This window comes from Coptis chinensis, chromosome 9 (genome assembly GCF_015680905.1).
Source record: "Coptis chinensis isolate HL-2020 chromosome 9, ASM1568090v1, whole genome shotgun sequence".
Taxonomy (NCBI): domain Eukaryota; kingdom Viridiplantae; phylum Streptophyta; class Magnoliopsida; order Ranunculales; family Ranunculaceae; genus Coptis; species Coptis chinensis.
Window position 1 is genome coordinate 61340172 of NC_141464.1, and position 11119 is coordinate 61351290.

General features: G+C 37.5%; 1 long non-coding RNA gene across 1 annotated transcript; it reads left to right on the top strand.

Moving 5' to 3' along the window:
- The first annotated feature begins 4907 nt into the window (after positions 1-4907).
- On the top strand, positions 4908-8130 carry LOC147477162 (uncharacterized). Its single transcript, XR_015209297.1, has 4 exons — positions 4908-4963; positions 7272-7654; positions 7765-7903; positions 7998-8130. It is a non-coding gene; the product is annotated as an uncharacterized LOC147477162 (long non-coding RNA).
- The last annotated feature ends 2989 nt before the right edge of the window (positions 8131-11119 follow it).

The window sequence follows — 11119 nt, forward strand, 5'->3', positions numbered from 1 at the left end:
CCGAAAGCCTTTGAATGCAAAGCTCTGAATGTTGTAAACATGTTTGTTTTGTTTATGTCAACTGAACCTCTTAGTAAATGCCTGGTACAATGTATGATAAGTTGATAACTAAAGAAGTTACACAATCAAATGTAACTAAATGAAAGAAACAAAAACAGATAATAAACCTACAATGTAAAACTATTACAGTCTAAAAATAGATATGACACAAAGACCACACTCATGACTCTATGCTCATGGCCTACGAAGGATTGCACATGAGAAAAGTTCTGCAATGATAGAAATTGCTAAAATGGAAGTAGTAAAATTCAGCTTGTATGGAACTTAAAAGTCACTTATTTATCCCATTGTCGTGAGTTATAAGCTACAATATTTATTTTTTTACGTCATAGATTAACTCCATATTTAGCAATAAGATCATGTCTAAAGAAGAAGCTAATACTAAAAATGAAAAATGCCCCCGCTTATAAGTTCTCTGCAAAAATGATGAGTAGATGCCACAGAAAGGCTTAAAGCCTTCACAGGCCAATCCTGCAGCAAATGTGACAGCATGTTGCTCTGCAATCCCAACATCAAAGCAGCGTGTGGGAAAGCGGCGGAGGAACATATTCAAGCCTGTCCCTCCTCCCATTGCAGCATCGATGGCTACAACACCTTTATCTACATCTGCTTCAGCAATCAAAGCCTCTGCAAAGTAGGTAGTGTAAGAGTGAGTACTGTTGCTGCCTTTGAACTGCTTTCCAGTTGCTGGATCAAACTTGGATACACCTGCAAATGAAAAACCAATGGGTTGGTTTAAAAAATTGACTCTCTAGATGGAAGCTTACTAATCTTAGTTATAAATAGTTTACCATGGTACTTGTCTACAGCTCTTTCTGCATATGGGTATCCTCAGCCTTTATCAGTGACGATGTGAATGAGTACAGGCCTAAGCTCGAGTCATTCCTCTTCTAGCTGGGTATCTATGTATCCCGGTATCAGCAGCATCAGCCGCAACGGAAGCAGCCGAAGCTAGTTTGTATCATCCATCCGCAGGGTCTTCTCTTCGAGTTCACCAGCGAACGATGGAACCACCGAATCTCCCACTTCCGCTTCTCTCGCTTCATATCCGGCAGATGGCTCAGAATTAGACACTGGACCAGGGGACAAAGATGGAGAGTTCGTTGAGTCACCTGGTAGAGGTTCACTTAGTGGTGAATCCGCTGCACTTGTTCTTTTGATCTTTGATATCCCGGAAGAAAGCACGGGGATATTCCATTTGGTTCCATTCCGTTAGGGGCCATGTTCGATACAGAGACCGACGCCCAGAGTGAGCATGTTGGAGGTTCTTCTCGTGGTAATCGGAAGGGTCTTGTCGTTGTGGAGGGGATGCGGGTTGTGACAGAGTATGCTTTCTTATATAAACGGATTTTTGATCGTTTTGGGTGCATGGAGTCTACAGTGATGCTTGGTCCTGTTAGGGGTACGCTGGTTACCTTCACCTCGGAGCTTTTGAGTGCTATCAATTCATCCTATTTCATATGCGACTGCTAAAGATAGATATCGAAGGAGTATCATAAGGAAAATGAAGGATGGCAAGGGTAGATATATTTCTGATGAATAGGAAATGAGCAATGAAGCGGTCAACTTTATCTCAAAATGGAATCTTCTGAAGGATCAGTCATCGATGAGAACTTTATTGATGTCTTCTCTTGTTAATGAAGCTGATAACCACTTTATGACTGATATTTCTTCCTTGGAAGAACTTAAGGAAACCGTCTTTGAGATGGTGACAGTGTCCCTGGTCTTGATGGCTTCTCTGGTAGCTTTTACCAGGCCTTCTGGGACATTATTTAGGACGATCTTCTTGAAGCTACTGAGCACTTAAAAAAATATTTATGTTATGCCTTTACATCTTGAGTAATGAGTATATATGTACTACTTGGAACCTCAACGAATTGCAAATGAACACATACTTGTCTCCGACATTAGCCCGTATTGCGCCATCTCGAGGACTGAGGGTCTCATCATGTGGTGGATAGACAGCGCAATAAATGTACTTTGGGCTTCCATGAACTAACATCAATTCATAGCCCTACTAATATGACTCTTTTCCAAGCCTGCTGACACAATATGTGAGGACATGAACCCCGGGTAAAAGCATTTATCCCGTTAAGCGCGAGCATCCGCCAACCACATGGGGTTCTCATCCTACAACGTTCTCTCTTTATAGTAGTAGATTGCACCTTTACTATACATCTATACCCGATCAAAAAGGGAAAAATCCTAAAATTCTCCTTTTTAAGGAGGTTCCAACTCTAGACCATCTGATCCTAAACTCTAAAGTAAAAAAATGGTGTCCCATGTTTTAGTTTAATCAACTATAAAATGAAATATAGATGAGGAAAAGGCGAGAGAAAGGCAAACCTGTTCTCCAATTGCAGTAGTGTTTCATCATGCTTCGGTTATGAATTCTCTGCTATTTAATTACTAAGAGTGTGTTTAGAGTACCAAGCATCAACCATATAAAAAGTTGGAAAGCTTCTCACAACCTATACGTACATGGGAATGGTTTGTACTCTTCATGACTTGTATTGAGTCAAAACAGAAAAAATAAATAAATGAAGGGTCGCAAACTATTTCTCATTCCTCTTTTCAATAAAGAAATCCCTGCTGAGAGAAATTTGTGTGTGTGTGTGTTTAGGGGAATTAGAAAAAAGAGCTTATTTACGTATCTATCTTTACCCGTCATATCCGGAAGTGACCTGATAGGGACTGGACCCCAAAGGCTAAGACAAAAGTTTTCCCAATCGAAGTTACTGAAGAACTCCAGAAAACGATAAAGAATCTGTATATGTACAAAATAGTTAAGGTGCAAAATCAAACAACATGGTTTGCAGGAAACATAATGACTTGAAATGTGTGATAAATATTACCTCAAATGGTCCAGCAAAGGACTTGTTATAGATATGGAAAATGTATAGAACCAGTGTTTCAAGAACATATGTTGAAATAAGTCCATGATGAGCACCCAATATACGATTTTCATAAAAACACCATTAAAAGATATGTCTACGACAATGTTTTCTACAAGGCATTTTATTATTTTCACCTGTAAACAGAGAAAACGTTAGTACAGACCTACTTATGTATATCTTATCGTAGAGTAATTACATCCAAAAGTAAGACAATGCGTAAAAATTCACAATTATCTCCTAAATAGTAAACCAACTCTACTTTTAGATAAACCAAATAGAACAAATAAAGTCATACAGTATGGCAAGCCCAGTGCTACATGTGGAGGGAGGGGGTAAGAGGATAGTGATTCTACAGCTTTGATATTTTCATCAACATCTGATGTTCCTTTTGTGTGTGTTCTCTAATACTCCCACAAAAATAGTACTTTCTTGGTTTCGTGCCCATAGAGATTTTTTATTAATAAGTAAAATATCGTTATTTTGATATAGATGCAGTAGCAGTTACCTCAAGACCAGACTACAAAAGCCAAATAAAAAAAGAAAACCCCAAAAACATAATACTGAAAGGACTACAAACAACAACTATTTGAAAAAACATATTTATCCAATAGCAACTACTAATTATATTATCTTCCAAACTATGTCCAGTTCAGTTTCGTCACATGTGAGAAGTTATAACGGTATAACCGAGTATAATCATGCATGAATATAACTATTGGCTGAATGCACTGAACCTCTTTCACATGAAATTCAGCAGTCTCACTCTTCTCTTCATTCTCAAGGATAATGTGAACATCATTAGCCCATAGTTCTCTCTTCAGCAATAAACTCCTCATTCTTCTTCATTATTATCCAAAGACATTATTAATCCATTCGGCATAAATAAGTTACCCTCGTGATCTTCCATACCACCACAAAAAAAAGGGTATTTTTTACTAATTTACACGCAACATTTGATCAATGTCGACGAATTTTAATTAATCTAGAAATTGAAAAGAAAGAAACCCTAGGGAAAAAAAGAGGTTCCCCTGTCAACGGTACTGTGAAAGCTATCTGGAATCTCTCAACTCGGTTCCCCTGTCAACGGTACTGTGAAAGCTATCTGGAATCTCTCAACTCTTGCTTGCTTGGCGTTTATTGTTTGAAAATTTAGGACCACTCCTGAACTATATGATTTAATTCATATTGTTTTGAGTTTTGTGTGTGTGTGTGTGAGAGAGAGACTTGAAACTTCAATAATGTTGGTAAGGTTATTGTAATAGTTTGATTTACTTGATGAATGGAGGGCTTGAAGAGATGAACTTAAAGAATGGAAAGAGGGGTTTTGTTTTTTTTTATCTATTTTGAGTTACGAACAATTGAAATCTGCAAAAAAGAGCGTAGATTTACTTTTTTTATGCCGAATTATTGTAAAATCTGATGTGTCAGTGTTAGAGAAAAAAAAGAGGCTAACGTGGGTCACTGGGTTGTTACGCAATGAAGGATTTTGGCCTACTAGATTTTGGGTATTAATTTGTAGAAAAAAAAGGGGGTCCACGTTCGGCTGTGTTTGATATCCCCATTTGTCACGGCAAATGCAAATAAATGGCACTATTCACTTGTTTGGCACTATTTGATGTGTTTTTTGAGTCATGGCAAATTTTTTTTGGATTTGCCACAAGTTGTCATTTGCCATGATTTTGGTGGCAAAATTTACTCTGGGGGAGCTGAGTAAATTTTACCACGACAAATTTGTACACAAATTTGCCACCAAAATAAGTGGATTTGCCAAAAAAAAAAAAAAACTCTCACTGGAGCGCTCAACCAGGTTCGTCTTCTTCCCATTTTCTCTCAATCCCTCTTTCTACTCTCATTAGTTTCTCTCCTATTTTCCATGAACTTCTTCTTCTCTCACACTCTCATTAATTTCTCTCCTCATACAGTTGTGTATTGATTTGGAGAGTTGTACGTGTATTGATTTGGAGACAAGCAACATAATCATCGACTTGCACAACTTGACGGAGGAGGTTTGTTCATCTCTTTCTCTTTCTCAATCTCTCTCATGTGTGTGCATGTTAATTTTCATTCTCTCATTCTTTTATGTTAGGGTTAGGGTTCAAGTATATATAATGATTTCAATTTTTTTTTTTTTTTTTATTTAGATTGTTAATTCATGCATGATTGTTGAGTATTTGGCTCTGTTTTTTATTTATTCGAAAAGAAATGAAAAATAGATCGTAAAATATCTTTGGATTTATTTTGTATACAATGTTACTTGTGAACTCTTGAACACTATGAATTGTGATTTCTGAAATAAGATGAAGGGTTTATAACTATGGGAATTAATAACTTTGATAATTAATTCATGTACAAAGTCAAATATTGAATGCCCAAATAATATTTTCTGCCTTTTTGTTCAATTTAATAAGTAATTGGATAATTCATCAGATTTGGATTCATTGTAGTTGCATTTGGTATAAATCTATTTTTTGTCACTTGTGTTAGTAATCTAGTTGACATGCTTTTGATTGAGTTATGAACTTGGTTTCTTTCTTGGTAAATTAAATTGTTGTCATTCTTTGCTCATTCTATGTTTTTGCTTTGTCTTATTTAGGTCTCATGCATGATTGTCCATTTAATTAGGTAGAATGCCAACCTGAAGAAGAACGTAAAATTAGCTGTAGTTACCATGATGCTAACAATCATGCGGGCTATGATGTGGTACCAATGGTATAGGAGAAATAAGTGAAGGGTTATAGTTCCTAGGGCCCTCATTAGAAATTGGGATACTTTCGAGAGAAACATTGTTTTCATGCGAATGTTCAGGTGTAGTGACCGTATATGCTACGAACAGTTGAGAATGAGGATATTTACATTTGAACGTCTATGCACTCGATTGCGGGGTTATGGGTTAGTTGATAGTCGGTCCGTTAAGGTTGAAGAACAAGTAGCCATTTTCTTACACACAGTTGGGCACGATTTAAGGAATCGGACTTTTGAGCTTCAATTTTTTAGATCAACAGAAACAATTAACCGGTACTTCCACCGAGTCTTAAATGCACTGCTTAGGCTATATAGAGACGAAGTACGACCTGCCACCATAGAAAACTCTCCAGCCGACCGTGGGTGGAACACCTAAATCTTGGCACCATTTTTTTTCTAGGTTTGTTAGCTATATATCTAATGTACATAATGTTAATTAGTAATTCTTTTCTTGATGATGCTATATTAATTAGGATGCTGTGGGTGCAATTGATGGCACCCACTTTGAAGCTTACGTACAACCTCAAGATCAAGTTAGGTATCGTAATCGAAAGGGCCAGGTTACTCAAAATGTCTTAGTGGCATGTACAATTGGTATGAGATTCACCTACGTATTTCTTGGTTGGGAGGGGTTCATCCATGATGGTGGATTTCTTGAGATGTCGCGATTGAGTCGGCCAGGGAACAAACTAACTGTACCACATGGTATGTATCCTTAAAACATTTCAAATCCCAACTGTTTTGGAGTATTATTAAAATTCATCAATCATTCTAATTAATTTTTTTTACATAGGTAAGTATTATCTCGCCGATGCTGGGTTCCTGCTAGTTCCACACTTCCTTACACCATATCGTGCTGTAAGATATCATCTTAGTGACCAACAACGTAACTCTAGATACAACGGTGCCCATAATGCAAAAGAAATGTATAACTTCCGTCATTCATCTTTGCGGAATGTTGTTGAAAGGACAATTGGTGTGTTGAAGAAAATATTTGCGTATCTTAGGCACGCTCCACACCATGATGTTGAGACACAAGCAAAAATAATTTGTGTATGTTGTGGGTTGCATAACTTTTTGCTCGATAATAATGATGATATATGGGAAGAAGAAAGAGCGACTATTGAAGAGGAAGGAAATGGAGAAGTAGGCGATGATGTGGGGATAACCATGACTCCGAGTGATGGTTGGATAGCGTGGAGAGATGGGTTGATGGTGGACATGTGGGAGCGTTGAGATGAACGAAATGGAGAAGAATAACTAGTGTGTTGTTGGCAATAGTGGTTTAATTTTATGTTTTTGTTGTCATTTGTTTTGGCAATGTTGAATGATGTTTTGCCTCACGGGATACTTGTATTATTATGGCTTATGACTTTTGTTAATCTATATGACAATATGGTTTCTTATAGCCTTCCTTATATTAGTAACTCTTTGTTTAGATTTGTGTATGAATATCTAAACCTTGTTTTGGTTTCAAGTCCTACCACTACGAAGTTCACTATCACATTTTGGTTTTGTGTCGATATAGAACACTGATTATTATATTATTCTCTTTTGGTTTATTATATTCAGAACAATGTCACATAACAATGCTAGAAGCCAAGCACCACGTCCTCCACCCCCGCCTCCGCCAATTCCAGAAGTTGTTCAGGGGAAGCGTCAAATACGTTGGAACGATGGAATGGACAAGATCCTTGTCGGAACTTTGTTTGACATCATTACTGTTCTAGGGAAGGGTTCTCAGAATTCTAACGTTTCCAAGAAAGATACTCTAGTTCAAGTTGCAAGTGTGGTAACCAATTCTGGTTCTCAAAAAGTGGATTGGAATCATGTGCGCTCTAGGCTAAGGTCATTAAGGGGTGCCTACACAGTTGCTAGGCCAGAGTGGCTTCTCCTTTAACCATCAAACTAAGTACATTCAAGCTGATGCCGATGTATGGGAGAGGTATATTCAGGTAAATGATCTTGATTTAGCCATTTTATATATATTTCACTTTAATATATTTGTCATTTAAGAGAAGCTAGCTTCCTAGAGGACTAACTGTGAGTCACATTATCATTGTAGGCTCACCCAGCTGCAGCAAGTTATAAAACCAAGTGGCTTCCAAACTATGAGATGCTTGACTTCATATATGGAAATGATTTTGCAAATGGAAGTGGAAACTTTAATGCGCATGATCCTGATGCTATACCCATATTGGATGGTACGTTAAGCGATTTTTTTTTTTATTTGTGGTTTTTCTTTATGCGATAAGATATTACTAAACTCATAACTATGTTGTGTGTTTATTTTAATAGATGAAACTGATGATAATGACCCCGTTAATGTAAATGAATATGTTGACAATACCGGAGATGCTACCCAAGGCTCAGGGGTGAATGCGGAAGCAGAATCACCGCGTCAAAATTCGAATGGGCAAAAGAAAAAAAAACCTCACATAGATGTGAACGATGAGAAGATAGCTAAGACATTCAAACATCTTTCAGAAGCTGCTAAGGCAATGGCGGGCAATTTGAAGCGACCTCCTAGCATGATGCAAAAAGTTCATGATGCCTTGAAAGGTCTTGAGTTGTCTAAAGAAAATTTTAAGCTTGGAATGACCTTCCTTGGAAATAGCCCAAACATGGGTGAAATCTTTTTGAGTTTTGATGATGAAGATCTTAGGAAGGAGTGGCTTTTGGACAACCTTCTAGTGGCTTAAGGCACTTCTTTTGGATTTTTGCTATTATGGTACATGTAATGCACTTGTCCAGTTTAAAGGCGCTTCTTTTGAATTTTTGCTACTATGGCTAATCGGTACTCAAGCTGTGATTTGCGGGGATCATGATGGACAAATTACAAAAGTGAAGAGAAGACTTTTTGCTGCTGAAGAAATTTCGTCTATGGTCCATATTAAGGCGAGGGAGATTCCCGGCGGGCTGCGAGATGAAGAAGATGCAAATTGAGATATCGGATCCTGATTCTGACATGGAAGAAGTGCAAGCCTCTGCCAAACAACTTGCAGAACAACCAATCAATCTATAATCGTTTTGTTTGACAAGCACTATTACCCTTTATTTGTTTCATTTTAGTTGAGACTGTAGATCCTCTGTGCTCTTCAATGGATGGTGTGTTTTTAGATTTTGTGGGTTTTAAGTGTATTTTGATTAAAAAAACAACGACTTGCAGAACAATTGTAAAAAGAGAAGTTATCGAACCTGCTTCACTTTAAGCTTTCTTAGCCATAGTTTGCTAACTAGGATTTTGTGGCTGTGAAAGGGCATATCTAACTGGAGGGCTAGGGTAGAAAGATAAATGTACAGATTAGGAATTCACTAAATAGCTTGAAATTCCATGGTGAAAATCCCATGATTAACCCAGAGAGCTAACATAGATTAATCTAATATCTCGAATTTACCAAAAGAGCATCGTATTCATTGGCTGTTTACATAACATAATAGTTTTAAAATAATGTAATTTGAAACATGTAACTTAAAAGTACAATAATAACAAAACATGAAGGCCACCTAGCAACTGTAACCATAAAGAGTGGGAGAGGTTACAAATTATCGATTTCCATTTCAAAGTCTAGTGAAAGTTCACATCAGAATTCCTTCCATGTTACTCGAGGTCTTTCTAGCAATCTTGAATTTGTTGGAGATGCTTTTATCGGCATGGTCGGCATTCACAACATATTGCTTGATGAAGAACTGAAGACCATTCCCTAGAGGTTCAAGCTCAGGGGTAACACCGATAGGTGTGAAGATATTCAAACGGTAACCACGGATTTTTAAAGATGGCCTCAAAAAAGCATCCGAAAGTGCATAACTCTTTTAGAGTCACCGCTTAAGGTCGATCAAGTCAGCGACCTTCAAGAGTGCAAGAGAAAGGGAGAAAGACACAAGCATTTCTGCAGTGAATGTCGCAAAGGTTCTTTGACTGAATTATCTCCATTGAGTCGAAGTTATTTGTAACTAGGGTATGCCCGCTCTCACGCCCACGAAATCTCGCGCCTTGCGCTATCTACCGAAAAATGAACAATCATGTTCATATATGTTTTGGGTATGAACATTTATTGTTCATATATGGCGTACCTCGAACATGGATGAAGACGGTGAATCACGGGAGTGATGGGCGAGAAGATGTCATCTCACGATCTAAAGCAGAAAGTGTTAGTTTTCACCCTGGACCTACAATGCCATAAATCAAACAAGTAGCCCAAATTGGAGCTAAACGCAACACACGCCTTTGCTTATTCCACGAGTAATGCTACAAACTTCCCAATCATCCGAAGTGACAATCGCTGAACTCATTGCTTTGTCAAGGAACCCGACAAGGCGGATTAAAAGTTTTTTTAGTATGTTAGTCTATTAGTTTCCATATACTAAGCATTACCGATGTAGTTAGTAAGTGACATTTTTTTATGGGATTAACGTAATGAGTATGTGACACTATCTTGGTTGCTTTGTTCATTTGTTGCTGTGTTTTAAGGCCTACAAAGCCAGTTTCATGGTGGGAAGGTTGTGAGATTTTGGGAGGGAGAGATGAAGTTCTTTGGTGGAACATGGTTGGCTTGTACAAGAGAAGGGAAGTTTGCTTTTGTTACAAATGTCTTGGAATCTCGTTTACTTTGCCTCGAGGCAAGAAGCGAGGAGACCTTCCAGTCGTTTCTTGGAGGTAAAATTTGGCTCAAAAGTAATGCCAATTGCGTGTTTTGGTACACTTTTCTTACGAGTAACCGAGCTCACCACAGTTTGATATGGTTTTGTGCTTTATCTAAGCACCAAAATCTGATCACGGGATTTTCCCAAGATTGAATACAACTTTGGTCTTTTTGTCGCCTTTACTTTAATGCATTGTTGGAAGAGTATAAAAGCTCCACATAAATCGGCATTACTTTCGACTATGCACTATAGTGTGTTGATATTATGGCGATTCTATGTTTTTTTATGCTTAAGGAGCCGATACATCAACAAAGATTAGTAAAACAGATTTTTGACTAATCATGATTTTTGACAACCTTTGTTGACTAATTGATTATATGTATATCACTAAGCAAAGTAAGCAAGTACCTATCCATCAATTCTACCTATTGATCGCCTATTTAACTGTTTTTTAACGTGTTCTTTTTTTGTCTGACTTGAGCTTGGAAAGACTTGAAAACTAATTATCACCGTAAATAGTGCGCGTATGTCTATGTGTTTTGTCCGACCTGCTTAAGAAAAACTAAGACATCAAGCATGCTATTACCATGTGATAGACTAAAAAGCATATTTGTGGACATTTAGCTCGGTTTACTAAAATCATTAGCATCCCGCTTTTTACGATCTCAACATGCTTGATATACGGATTTTCTTCACGATGACTACAATTTTGTTTTCTTAAAGAATTTATGATTATTTCTGAATTCTAGTGCATATATGGATGGTTGCAGAGTAAG